This window comes from Balaenoptera borealis (genome assembly GCF_965194805.1).
Source record: "Balaenoptera borealis genome assembly, chromosome: 12".
In the NCBI taxonomy this organism is placed as follows: Eukaryota; Metazoa; Chordata; class Mammalia; order Artiodactyla; family Balaenopteridae; genus Balaenoptera; species Balaenoptera borealis.
This window is the reverse complement of record NC_138869.1, coordinates 42,585,106-42,599,851: the sequence shown is the minus strand read 5'-3', so window position 1 is coordinate 42,599,851 and position 14,746 is coordinate 42,585,106. Positions and strand designations below refer to the sequence as shown.

General features: G+C 43.7%; 1 protein-coding gene across 3 annotated transcripts in view; it reads left to right on the top strand.

The window, feature by feature from the left end:
* Positions 1 to 4,521: 4,521 nt before the first annotated feature.
* Positions 4,522 to 14,746, top strand: part of RBM6 (RNA binding motif protein 6) — a 105,284-nt gene continuing 95,059 nt past the window's right edge. Inside the window, exon 1 of one of the 3 annotated variants that reach the window (XM_082346111.1) lies at positions 4,522 to 4,716. The gene's annotated coding sequence lies outside the window, so the exon portion shown is untranslated. The remainder of the gene's footprint in view (positions 4,717 to 14,746) is intronic. The other 2 variants (XM_082346110.1, XM_082346112.1) reach the window with 2 other exon arrangements.

The following is a 14,746-nucleotide window of genomic DNA, read 5'->3' as shown; positions in this document are numbered from 1 at the left end:
GGCTTTTCTCATAGTCTCAGACAGCTGCCACTTGGAGCCTACCTCCACAACACTGGACTGTGACTGACATTGTGACAAAGCTGTGGCCTTTTACCAGAGATGGCTTTGCCACAGGGCTATTAGACCCTCGCACATAGTTTAAGGGGAGCTTTCTCCTCCCTTTTATTGATAGTTAAGAACATGTGAGAAAATGCCCAATTCCTTAACTGTCTGTTCCCCTGGGCAGGAGAGAGGCGGAGTCTCTCCCAGTCTCCACAGGTCACTCAGTATTTTCTCTCCTTACTAGCTCAGGAGGACAAGCTCCCACCCTTAGAGTAAATATCATTTATATAGTTTTACTCTCATTAATCCTGCCATATTACATTATAAGAGTTCAAGCCAAGAAGGTCTCATATTCTCTGGTTGATACAGAAATATCCTGGCTACATTCCATTAACCAGAAGCTGCAGCCCATAGAATTGATCCCCATAGAAGACAAATTTAAGTTTTTTAACATACCTAACCAATCTCCTCAACAGTCTCCATGTGACCTCAGGGCTTATCTGAGTCCCACTCTTGCTTTCAAGCACATCAGCTCTACCAGATAGCACCACTGTCATTTGGAAGTATTGCATCTCCTTAGCCAAGCAAGTGGCCATTTACCCCATGGGCTTCTGGCTAACTCTTGAGCCTAGGACACTCTCTCAGAGCAAACCGTTGTGGCTACTTACGAAATGTTTTAAGGTTGTGATTTAAAACTCTGTTTAAATCAACCTATTGACCTATATTTGAATATTGGGACAACCCTTCATAAAGGTCACTTTTTACTGATAGAATTACCAAGAAATAAATCTAGGTCTTTTGGAATAATAATACATGTCAATTCTGTGATGGCCCTGCTGCCCTGTATGACGCTGCTTCAAGCCTTAGGCTTTGCCACAAACAACAGGCTACCGTGCACCTCCAGGTCAGGGGCTCCTCAAAACCTCAGCTTTCTGTTTTGTCTAGGCCCATGATTTTCATGGACCCAGCATGTCATCTCCACAACAGCAGTAGTGAGGACTAGCTGGAACTGGAGCAAAGGTAATAAGACCTCTGTTCTTCCCCAGATGTCTTTTCTTTCATAGCTTGAGTGGACATTTCAGAACCTGAGGTGCTGTGAAAATGTTGTAGCTGAAGTGAAAAGACCCGATTGTATCCTGAGGCTGGGATCTGTTACCAGCCCTGTTGCTATCTTGCTGGTGTGACTCAGGGCAAATTCTTTAATGACTCTTTCAGCATCTTCAGCAGTTTCTCCCTCCTACAAATACAAGATTACATAATATGAAGTATTCTGAGCTAATAATAATAGTCGGGCTTCCCTGGTGGTGCAGGGGTTAAGAATCCGCCTGCCAATGCACGGGACACAGGTTCGAGCCCTGGCCCAGGAAGATCCCACACGCCACGGAGCAACTAAGCCCGTGCACCACAACTACTGAGCCTGAGCTCGAGCCCGCAAGCCACAACCACCGAGCCCACGTGCCACAACTACTGAAGCCTGCGCACCTAGAGCCCGTGCTCCACAACAAGAGACGCCACGACAATGAGAAGCCCACGCGCCCCAACGAAGAGTAGACCCCGCTCACCGCAACTAGAGAAAGCCCGCGCACAGCAACGAAGACCCAGTGCAGCCAAAAATAAATAAATTAAATTAATTAATTAATTTAAAAAAAAAAGAATAGTCAGTTCTTCCCTGGAAATTTTGAAGAGGTTTTCCTTCCTGTCTTTATTACTTTGCAGTTCCTGGTAAGGCAGCTGGTTTTCCTGTTCTGCTGGAAAATTTCCTCTGTGGCCCTTGTATTATCTGTATCTCTCCTGGTTCCTGTCTCTCATTTTAACATTTGATCAAGTCCCTACAAGTCCCTACTTTTGATGCTGAAGAGTCATGGCCCCAAGTGCGACCAAGGCAACAAAGAACAACAGGCAGCACAACAGTCTTCCTCTTTGCTGGGTTCTTCCGTGTGAGAATTTAGGGGCTGAATGTGAGTCAACCTACCTCTGCAACTGGACGTTGTGCTCCCCATTCCGGGTGAGGGCGCTGTTCTGGGTCAGCTATTCTAAATACTCATATTCCTGGTCTTAGGCAATATAAGCAATCTTCCAAGTACTATGGGCCAATGTAAGTTAAAAAAAAAAAATTCTAGATGCTTCCTGTGAAAACTCAATAATCACCGTAAGGAAAAGGGGAAAGTAGGCAGGAGCATGAGCCTTGGAGTAGGACTGACCTGGGTTGGAATCCCCCCACCCTCTACTTTCCAGCTTCAGCAAGTTAATGTTTCTGGGCTTTGGTTTCCATAACTACAAAAGGGGATATCATACAGTTATTGTGAAGATTAAATGAGATAATGAAGTGTTAGCACAAGGCCAGGCAAAGAGTCGTGATAAAGGGTAGCAATTATTATTGCCCAAGGAGCATGGGCATAAGGCAAAAATAATTAGTTCTTTCATATGTTTACCTCCTTTGAGGACAAAGTACTATCTGATAAGGGAAAGAACCACCAACAATGGCCCAGTTTGGGAATCAAAGTCAAAGTACCCACAGCTCTGTGTAGGTATTCCTTCTCTTCCCTGAAACCTCTTAGTGCTGGTGTGCCCCAGGCCTCAGGGCTGGAACTCTGCTCTCCTGTCTATTCTAACTCCTTCATTCCCTAGGTCATCTCATCCAGGCCCATGGCATTAAATACCAGCACCAGCGATATGTTGATACCTCCCAGATTTGCATCTCTAACCCTGGCCTTTACCTTGAACTCCAGATTCATGTAGCCAACTGCCAACTCCACATCTTGTCTACTAGGCATCAAAAACAACCTATCCAAAACTGAGCTCCTGCTCTTCCTACCAAAATTGCTCCTCTGACATTCTTCCCTCTTTCCCCTCATCCCAGTCCATGTTTCCTGTTTCCACTGTGGCCACAGAGGTACAAGTATTATCCTTCTGTGGTTTTATTACTGCAACAGTCTCTTAATCAGCTGGCCTGCTTCTGCCCTTCCCACCTTCAGCCTATTCTCTACACAGCAGCCAGAGGATCCCGGTTACATGGAAGCCATGATATTATTCTGTTTAGAGCCCTCCGACAGCTTTCCATCTCCCTCCTTACAGAAACCAAACTCATTTCAGCAGAGATTGTATATCTTGTTTAGTTTGTTGTCTGTCTTCAGTAACCACCCCCACTCCCATCTCCACCAGAGCAGCAAAGTTTTGCTTTTGTTTTTTAAAAATATTTATTTATTTATTTTGCTGTGTCAGGTCTTAGTTGTGGCACGCGGGATCTTTGTTGTGGCATGCAGGATCTTTTTAGTTGCGACATGCAAACTCTTAGTTGCGGCATGCGTGTGGGGTCTAGTTCCCTGACCAGGGATCAAACCCGGGCCCCCTGCATTGCTAGGGCAGAGTCTTAGCCATTGGACCACCAGGTAAGTCCCCAGAGCAGCAAAGTTTATCAGCTTTGTTCAAGTTCCTGTGGCCCCAGCACCTGATAAAGTGCCTGGCACACAGCAAGAGCTTCATGCAGTTCTTGAATGACTTCCAGACAAGATGTCTGAAAAGTGGGAAGGTAACTTTAAAGACTACTTAACTCAACAATCTCTTTTCCCTACAGATAAGTCTTGCTTTATTTTAGAATGATTTATAGGCTTTTCTTCCGGCAGACTTCTTCGATTCCATGATGTTGAATTCAGGCTATAAAATCAGGTTACCTTCCCTGAGGGACCACTACCTGGCGATACCAGGTAGCTGGAACCAGCAAGCATTTCAACAATGTAGACGATCCACCTGGAAGCTTGGAGCTGGCCATTTGAAGAACAGTAGCTGTAAGGAGATTCTGGACGTGAGCTGCAAACTGAAAGTTGTGCTGCCCCGTTTTCCACTAGATTGCTGATTTGCAGATACTTTCCAGTTCCTCTGTGACCTCGCACAAGTCACTCTTGGCCAGATGTATTGCCCGAGCTAGCAAGGCTCTGTGTAAACTGAATAGATTTTCCTTCGTAGGTAGGGCTATTAAACCTTTAACACAGATGACACCCACCTGGTATTCCTGAGTCGGTAATACCTAACTTGGAAACCCATCAGAAGGAAAAGGAGACGAGCCTCTGTGACTACTGCTTCCCTATCCTATGGGAGGGTCGAAAAACAGGCTCTTGTGTGGGCCAGAAGCCCCTGCCTCGAAAGTCTTAGGCCGGAGACGCCTCCCTTCCATTTCCTTCACATTAACGGAAAATAAGTCGTCTTCAAGCTACGCAGGCCGGGGCCATATGTGCGCTCTGGCGGGGAGCAAAACTCGAGAAGGCCAAGCCACCAAGAAAATGCACGCCTCGCTCAACTCCAAAGACCGAAAAAGAACTAGAACCCGTGGGCCAGAGGCCAAACCACAACCCCCAGCAGCCCCGGCGGACGGCGGGGAGGAGGAAGGAAGGGCGCCCTCCCATTGGACGCCGACGAGAGCGTGCCCTTACGTCCCGCCCGCGCAAGCAAGCACCCCCCCTCCGCCCCGCCCCCCGCCCGCCGCGCGGGGTACGCCGGGAGTGGAATCGGTGCGACCGGCCGCGGTACTCCATCTCCCGGCAGGCAGAGCGCTAAAGGCGGCGGCGCCTTTGTGAAGGCAGCGGCTCGGCGCGGAGGAAGTTCCGGTCTCCGCGGCGCTGGGTCGGTGGCAGCGGCCGAGGATTAGGAGGAGCGGGCCGCGGAGGCCGCGCTGCCTCGGTAAGGGCTTGGGGCCGTAGAGAGGGCGTGCCGGAGCCTGAGGGAAAAGAGCCGGCCTGCCAGGCCGCTTTGGACGTCGCGGGCCCGCGCGGGCTAGAAGCTGCGGCTTCGGTGTCGCGGGGCGGCCGCGGCCTCGCTCAGGAAGAGAGCCAAGTGGCGGTGTGGTGAGGGAGGCGCCGCCCACGGGAGGAACGCCCCAGAATGGTCGCGGGCCCGGGGCGGGGCCCGGCGCGGCGGTGGAATTACCGGTCCAGTCTCGGGGCGGTCGGCTGCGGTGTTTGTAGCTGGCGCGTGGTTGCGGTTCGGTGCTCCTGGTCTGAGGAGCTCCAGGCAGGCGGCCCTTTCTTCCTCCTTTTTTCCTGCTTTTTAAGGATTCTGATACAATTCCGAGGCATCGTTCAAGAGGGAGCTTTTTTTGTGCTTAGCACGTAGGCTCACCCTCAGACCTGGACAGACCCGAGTGGGCTCAGCCGGACCACAGGGCTCGAGAGCTCGGAGCCCGGCACTCGGGGCTGTAGAACCTGGAGCCGGGGGAGTGGTCTCGTGGGTCCTGCACCCGTTGGGCGCATGTAGGAGGAGAGGGAAGTTTTCTCATATTTGCTCTTTAGATTCCTTTTGGCGTTGTAAATCTGTGTTTTTCTCTTAATTTTAGAATTGATGTTGTGCTTATGGGCTCAACTCTGGGCGTGTATTTTTTAATAAAACAAAGGGCCTTGTTTTGTAGGGTACATAAACTGTAAGAGTACTTGTATTTTTTGCACATTCCAGGTTTGCTTGTGAAGGTCAGAGTTGCGGGGATCTAGGTGGAGTTCAATAGACTTAGATGCGCCTGGTCACCTGATTCATTTCTGAACTCTGGATTGTGCCCTAGGTTTGTTAGTTTTCAACTTCCTGTTGAGTAGTGCCACCAATGTGAATGGTTTAATAATGTCAACATGAGCAAACTTGTGAGGACTATAGGAGAGATATCAAGAACTGATAAGTGAGGGTAGGACTGACAATGGTATGTTAGCATTCTGGTGAAACACACAAAAGTTGGACCTGAACCTTGCCTGGTTAACAGGCATCTAACTAGGTACCTAACCTATAGAATAGGTACTAGGTCTCTGTTTCTGGACATTTGTAGCAACCTTCTTTATAGAATTCTGTTACCAGAATTGGGTTTACTTTTGTTGCCTTTAGGAGCCTAGTTTTTTGTAGCCTTTCAGAGGAGAATTGTCAATGGAGAGGTTACTAAGTGAACTTTCCAGTCTTATTGAAGATACATGGGCAAGGTTATACTCTTCTGCCAGTGTTTAAATGTATGAAATGGTGTGTTAATAATCTAACTCAGAGTTGTGTTAACATTAAAGCTATTGGAAAATTCTTCATTTTTAAAAATTTTTTTAAATTTTATTTATTTATTTATTTTAGGCTGCGTTGGGTCTTCGTTGCTGCCCGCAGGCTTTCTTTAGTTGCGGCGAGTGGGGGCTACTCTGTTGTGGTGTGCGGGCTTTTCATTGCGGTCCCTTCTCGTTGCAGAGCACAGACTCTGGGCGCGGGCTCAGTAGTTGTGGTGCACAGGCTTAGTTGCTCCGTGGCATGTAGGATCTTCCCAAACCAGGGCTTGAACCCGTGTTCCCTGCATTGGCAGGCGGATTCTTAACCACTGCACCACCAGGAAATTCCCGCTATTGGAAAATTCTGAAATTTTAAAGATGATAAATCATGGACTCTTCTGGCTACGTTCCAAGTGCTTAGAATTTATTTTCCTGCTAGACTTCCACAGTAGTTGTTCATCTCATTCACTTAGTTAACGGGGCATCTATTGGGTGCCTTTAATAACCTTGCTATCACACTGTGGGACTCAGTAGAGCAGAGTGGGTAACTGTAGGAGCTCTCAAATCTGGTAGGGTTTGAACCCCTGACTCTTCCACTACCTGAGTGACATTGGACAAATTACTTAACTTCAATTTCCTCATATGTGAAATGAGGTTAAGAAATGTAGCCACCTCGGTAGGTTGTTTTGAGGTTTATGTAACCCTTTTAGAACAGTGCCTGGTGTGTGCAAAGTGTTCACTAAATGTTAGCCATGGTTACCTTTTTAAGAAATAGCTTTGTTGAGATATAATTCACACACCATACAGTTCACCCATTTAAGGTGCTTAATTCAGTGATTTTTCGTATATTATGTTACTTTTTTTTTTTTACAAAGTTGTGATAAATATATTTTTTTACATACATTGTAACAAAATTTTCCATTTAAGCCATTTTTATGTGTAAAATTCACATAAAATTCAGTGCATGAGTTACATTCACAATGTAATGAAACCATAACTATTATCTATTTCTAAAACTTTTTCATCACCTCAAGCAGAAACCCTAACCATTAAGCAAGTAACTCCTATTGCCCCCTCCCTCTAGCCCCTGGTAACATCTAATATGTATTCTGTCTCTGTTTATTTACCTGTTCTGGGTAACCCATATAAGTGGAATCATACAATATTTGTCCTTTCATGTCTGACTTATTTCAGGTAAAAATGTTTTCATGTCACAGCGTGTGTCCAAACTTCATTCTTTCCTTTTTAATTAAAGATTTTTTTAAAAACTGAGATGTAATTGACATCTTCATTCCCTTTTAAGGCTGAACAATACTCAGTTGGTGTGTATAGACCACATTTTGTTTAATTGTTCACTTGCTAGACAGTTGGGTTTTCACGTTTTGGCTGTTGTGAATAATGCTGCTGTGAACATGGGAATACAAATATCTCTTCATGTCCCTGCTTTCATTATCTTTGGGTATATACCCAGAAGTGGATCATATGGTAATTCTGTGTTTAGCTTTTTGAGGAACCACCATACTGTCTTCCACAGCAGTTGCATCGTTCCCACCAGTAATGCACAAGGGTTCTGATTTCTCCACATCCCAATGCTTATTTTGTTTTTTTGTTTTTGTTTTTGTTTTTTTTCAGTAACCACCTGAATGGGTGTGAAGTAGTGTCTCTCTCTCTCTTTCTTTAACCATTTTAATGTGTACACTTCAGTGGTATTAAGTACCTTCACACTGTTGTGCAACCATCATTACCATCCAGCTTCAGAACATTTTTGTCTTCTCAAACTGAACCTCTGTACCCATTAAACAATAACTTCCTATTCTCCCCTCCCCCAACCCCTGGTACCCACCATTCTACTTTCCATCTCTATGAATTTGCTTGTCCTAGGTACCTTATATAAATAGAACATAAGTTATACAATATTTGTCCTTTCATGACTGGCTTATTTTATGTAGCAGAATGTCTCCAAGGTCCATCCATGTTATAGCATCTATCAGAATTTCATTCCTTTTTGAGGCTGAATAGTATTCCATAATATATATATACTACATTATGTTTATCTTTTCATCTATTGGTGGGCATTGGGTTGTTTCCACCTTTTGACTGTTGTGAGTAATGCAGGAATGAACATGGGGGTGGGTACACATATCTCCTCGAGTCCCTGCTTTCATTTCTTTTGGGTTTATACCCAGAATTGGAATTGTTGGATCACATGATAATTTTATTTTTAATTTTTTGAGGAACTGCCATATGTTTTACACAGTGGCTGCACCATTTTACATGCCCACCAGCAATGCAGAGGGTTCTGATTTCTCCACATCCTCACCAGCCTCTGTTAGGTTTGTTTGTTCGTTTATTTTTGTTTTGTTTAATAACCATCTTAATGGGTGTGAAAGGATATCTGGTAGTTTTGAGTTGCATTTCCCTAATTGCTAATGATGTTGAGAGTCTTTTTATGTGTTTATTGGCCATTTGTATGTCTTCTTTGAAGACATGTGTATTCAAGTCCTTTGCTCATTTTTGAGTCAGGTTGTCTTTTGTTGTTGAGTTTTAGTTTTCTGTATATTCCGGATGTTAATCCCTTATCAGATATGTGTATTGCAGATATTTTCTCCCATTCGTGAATTGCCAGAAGTTTTTAATGTTGATGAGGTCCAATTTGTCTTTTTTTTTTGACTCTGCTTTTGGTGTTATATCCAAGAGATCATTGCCAAATCCAATTCATGAAGCTTCCCCTCTGTTTTCTTCTTAGAGTTTTAGATCTTAAGTTTAGGTCTTGAATCCTTTTTTTGAGATAACTTTTGTATATGGTGTTGGGTAAGGGCCCCACTTGATTCTTTTGCATGTGGATATCCAATTTCCCTATGACCGTTTGTTGCAAAGACTGTCTTTTTCCCATTGAATGGTCTTGGCACCCTTGTTGAAAATAACTTGACCATGTATGTGAGGGTTTATTTCTGGGTTCTCTATTCCGTTGTTCTGTATGTCTGTCCTTATACCAATACCACACTGTTTTGATTACTGTAACTTTATAGTAAGTTTTGAAATTAGGAAGTGAGAGTCCTCTAACTATGTTCTTTTTCAAGGCTATTCAGAGACCTATGAAATTCTATACGAATTTTAGGATGGGCTTTGGAATCAGAAGGTCTTGAGTTTGCATTTTGGCTTTTCCTCATATTAGTTATATTGTTTTGGGGCAAGTCTCTCAACCTATTTGAGCCTCAATTTCATAGTCTCTAAAGTGGGAATTGTAACAGAACTTACCCCATGGAGGACCTGTGATGATTAAGTGAGAGAACCCATGTAAAATGCACAACTGTGGCAGAGTCAGTACTCAGCTATGCCTGCCTTTATTACTCTTGTTTCAGAGAGTAGGAATAGACATACTCAGAAAGGTCCTTTCCAGCTTAATGTTATTGTCATTTTAAACACCTGACCATAGTAGCAGTAGTAATAATATTTAATACATTGTTGCTTTAAAATTTTTCAAAACTTTTTTTTGGAGGCATAATTTACATATCATAAAATTCATTTATTGTAACAGTTCAGTTTGATGCAGTCATCACCACTATTCAGATTTAGAATATTTCCAACACCTCAAAACATTCCCTAGTTCCTGTTTGTTGTTAATCTCCACTTCCCACTCTTAACTGCAAGTCCTAGCATCCACTGATCTGCTTTCTGTCTCTGTAGTTTTTTGTTTTCTAGAAATTTCATATAATTGGAATGTCTGGCTTCTTTCACTTGTAATCTTTTTTGAGATTTATCCATGTTGCATTCCTTTTTACAAGTATATCACATTTGTTTATCCATCTACCTGTGGATTGACATTTGGATTCTTTTCAGTTTTTGGCTATTATGAATAATGTTGCTATCAATGCAATTGCTTCTGATGCATGATCTCATTTACTCCTTACAGTAATCATATGAGGTAGGTACCATTATTATTCCCCTTGTGTAGGAGGAGAGCTTTGAGGCATATAGAAGTTAAATATAACTTACCAAGGGTATATAGAAAGCTAAAGTTTTGGGCTTCCCTGGTGGCGCAGTGGTTAAGAATCCTCCTGCCAATGCAAGGGACACGGGTTCGAGCCCTGGTCCGGGAAGATCCCACATGCTGTGGGGCACCTAAGCCCGTGCACCACAACTACTGAGCCTGCGCTCTAGAGCCCGCAAGCCACAACTACTGAAGCCCGCGTGCCTAGAGCCTGTGCTCTGCAACAAGAGAAGCCACCGCAATGAGAAACCTGCGCACTGCAACAAAGAGTAGCCCCCACGCACCACAACTAGAGAAAGCCCGTGCGCAGCAATGAAGACCCAACGCAGCCAAAAATAAATTAAAAAAAAAAGAAAGCTAAAGTTTTGTCTTCCTTTTTTTTTTTTTTTCTTTCTCTTGGCCATGCTGCGTGGCATGCGGGATCTTAGTTCCTCAACCAGGGGTGGAACCCATGCCCCCTGCAGTGGAAGCATGGGGTCCTAACCACTGGACCACCAGGGAATTCCCAGAAGCTGGAGTTTTGATTCAAACCCAGGCAGTCTGACTCTAAAACATATTCACTAGGCCAATGGTCTTGAAACCTTTTCACTCTTGAACCACCTAAAAGGATTAAAAAATTTTTAACCCCTAAAATTTCGAAAAAATTGTTTACCGCCTTGTACATTTCTAAGTTGGCATCTTAACACTTCTGTCATAAATGGCTGCAAAGGATGTATTTTCTGGCATAATATATATACTGCATATGTACTTTAAATATATAGTTGACAAAACCTTGGAACTGCAGATTTAATTTATGGAAAATGTCTGCCATATAGTTTAATTGGCAAATCAAACTTTAATGTCAGTCATTTAGCCAAACCAGACTGCATCAATGGGAACATTCCAAATCCCAATGATTTTTGAAATAAACTCTTAAAAAGAGTAATAACATTTACTGAGCATTTATTTATGAGGCACTGTTCTAGTGAATTTACATTGTCATTTTATCCTGATAATTATGAAGTAGACATTATCTTTATCCTGATTTTTAGAGAGAAGTAAACTGAGGCATTAAGTTAAATAACTTGCTAAAGGAGCTACGTTGTGCAGAGCCAAGATTTGCCTCCAAGCAGTCTAACTGTGAACCCCAGCAGAGTATGTCCAGAGACTGCACTCTTGTCCCTTCACCACCACACTGTGCCTTCTTATAAAACTCACTTTTAAACTAGGAACCTGACTGTAATTTGCTGGTGTAAGGGACCAGGATATAATATTTAAAATCTGGGAAATTTCTATTCACAAGAAAAAGCAGCTCTAATGAAGTATTTAAATGTCTCCCTATAGTAGTAAAGTCTCATTTGTACATGAGCTTGAGATTCCTGTGGGATAGCTAAGTGGCCATTTCTGGCAGGCATTTGGACTTTATAGGGAAGTCTAAGCTAGGGATGGAGATGTGGAAATTATCATCATAGAGGTGGTAGGGATAGTGGTTAAATTGGGAATGGGTAAGATTGCCCAGTGTCTTACCTTGGGCTGCTCTAACAAAATACCCTAGACTGGGTGACTTAAACAATACAAATTTATTTCTCATAGTTCTGGAGCCAGGGAAGTTTTTTGTTTTTTGGTGGTTTTTTTGGCTGTGTTGGGTCTTCGTTGCTGTTCGCGGGCTTTCTCTAGTTGTGGTGAGTGGGGGCTATTCTTTGTTGAGGTGCATGGGCTTCTTATTTGTGGTGGCTTCTCGTTGCAGAGCATGGGCTCTAGGCGTGAGGGCTTCAGTAGTCGTGGCTTGCGGACTCTAGATCGCAGACTCAGTAGTTGTGGCGCATGGGCTTAGTTGCTCCACGGCATGTGGGATCTTTCTAGACCAGGGCTCAAACCCATGTCCCCTGCATTGGCGGGTGGATTCTTAACCACTGCGCCACCAGGGAAGTGCCGGCGGGGAAGTTTAAGATTAAGGTGCCAGACAGTATGGTTCCTGGTGAGATCCTCTTGATTTGCAGACAACTGCCTTCTCGCTGTATGCTCACATGGTAGGGAGAGAGAGAGAGCATCTCTCTTTTGTCCCTTTTTAAAAAAAATAAAATTATTTATTTATTTATTTATTTTTGGCTGCATTGGGTCTTCGTTGCTGCGTGCGGGCTTTTCTCTAGTTGCAGCAAGCAGGGGCTACTCTTTGTTGCGGTGCATGGGCTTCTCATTGTGGTGGCTTCTCTTGTTGGAGAGCACGGGCTCTAGGCGCGTGGGCTTCAGTAGTTGTGGCTTGCGGGCTCTAGAGCGCAGGCTCAGGAGTTGTGGCGCACGGGCTTAGTTGCTCCGCGGCATGTGGAATCTTTCCGGACCAGGGCTCGAACCCTTGTCCCCTGCGTTGGCAGGTGGATTCTTAACCACTGCACCACCAGAGAAGTCCTCTTTTGTCCCTTCTTATAAGAGCATCAACCCCATTGCTAAGGGCTCTACCCTCATGACCTAATTACCTCCTAAAGACCCCATCTTCAAATACCGTCACATTGGGGATTAGGACTTCAACACATGAATTTTGGGGTAACACAAACATTCAGTTTAGTCCATAGCACCAAGAGACGGCATCAAGAACCATGCTGGGGAACAGAATAGAGGCTAGGGGATTAGCAGTATTTGGTGGACGTTGATTTATATGTTGAACTAATATTCAAAGGTTTTGTATTGGGTGTGTAGGTGTGTGTTTTGCATGAGAGAGACTTGAGTATGTTTACAAACAAAAAGGAAGTAGTCAGCAGAGTGGTAATATAGGTCAAAAAATGAGTTAAGTGGTAGAGCAAGGTAAGGGTAGATTCTTCAGACTACAGTCTTTAATCTATGGGTACACAAAAACATCCAAGAGAGACTATGGGCATGTATATTTTTAAAGGAATCAATATGCAGAACTTGCCTTCCATAAATACTCTTCTTAAGAATGATCTGGGGACTTCTCTGGTGGTCCAGTGGGTAAGACTCCGCACTGCCAATGTGGGGGGCCCAGATTCAATCCCTGCATGCCTGCCGCAACTAAGGAGTCTGCGTGCCACAACTGAAAGATCCCACATGCTGCAACTAAAGATCCTGCATGCCATAATGAAGATCTGGCATGCTGCAACTAAGACCTGGTGCAGCTTAAATAAGTAAATAAATATTAAAACAGAAAAAGAATGAATCTTGCTTCTGGATGTAAGAACGAAAACTCTTAAAACTCTTAGAAGAAAACATAGGGGGAAAGCTTTATGCATTGGATTTGGCAATGATCTTTTAGAGGATATGACACCAAGGGCACAGTCAACAAAAGGAAAAATAGACAAATTGGACTTCATCAAAATTAAAAACTTTTGTGGTCAGTGGACACTATCAACAGAGTAAAAAGGCAGCTCACAAAATGGGAGAAAATATTTTCAAATCACATGTCTGACAAGGGATTAATATCCAGAATATATAGAAAACTCCTAAACTCAACAACAACAAAAAAAAACCTGAATCAAAAAATGGGCAAAGGACTTCAATAGACATTTCTCCCAAAAAGGATATACAGATGGCCAATAAGCACATGAAAAGATTCTCAACATCATTATTGATTAGGGAAATGCAAATCAAAACCACAATGAGATACCACTTCATACCCATTAGGAAGGCTGTTATTAAAAAACAAAACAAAACAAAAAACCAGAATAACAAGTGTTGGTGAGGATGTGGATAAATTGGAACTTGTGTTATTCTGCTAGGGCTGCCATAGCAAAATACCACAGACTAGGTGGCTTAAACAACAGAAAATTATTTTCTCACAGTTTGGAGGCTGAAGTCTAAGATCAAGGTGTCAGCAGTTTTGGGTTTTGATGAGGCCTCTCTCCTTGGCTTGCAGAAGGCCATCTTCTGTCCATGTCCTCACATGGCCTTTTCCCTGTGCATGCATTCCTGGTGTCTCTTCCACTGATGCCAGTCCTGTTGGATTGGGGCCCCGCCCTTATGGCCTCTTTCAACCTTAATTACTTCCTCAAAGGCCCTATTTCCAAATACAGTCACATTGGGAGTTAGGGCTTCAGCACATGAATTGGAGGGGGGCACAATTCAGTCCATAACAAAACCATTGTGCACTATTTGTGGGAATGTAAAATGGTGTAGCTGCTGTGGAAAACAGTATGGTGGTTCCTCAAAAAATTAAAAATAGAATTACCATATGATCCAGCAATTCTACTTCTGGGTATACATATCCAAAAGAACTGATCTCAAAGAGATATTTGTACACACTTGTTCATTATTCACATTATCCAAATGATGGGAGTAACCCAAGTGTCCATAAGTGGATGAATAGATAAAATGTACACGCAGTAGAATATTATTCAGCCTTAAAAAGGCATGAAATTCTGATAGATGCTGCAATATGTATGAACCTTGAAGACATTATGGTAAATGAAATAAGCCAGAAAGAACAAATATTGTATGATTCCACTAGTATTAAGAGGTACTTAGAGGGACTTCCCTGGTCGCGCAGTGGTTAAGAATCCACCTGCCAATGCAGGGGACACAGGTTCGAGCCCTAGTCCGGGAAGATCCCACATGCCGCGGAGCAACTAAGCCCGTGCGCCACAACTACTGAGCTTGCGCTCTAGAGCCCTCGAGCCACAACTACTGAAGCCGGCGCGCCTAGAGCCCATACTCTGCAACAAGAGAAGCCACCGCAACGAAAAGCCCACGTGCCACAATGAAGACCCAGCGCAGCCAAAAATAAATAAATAAA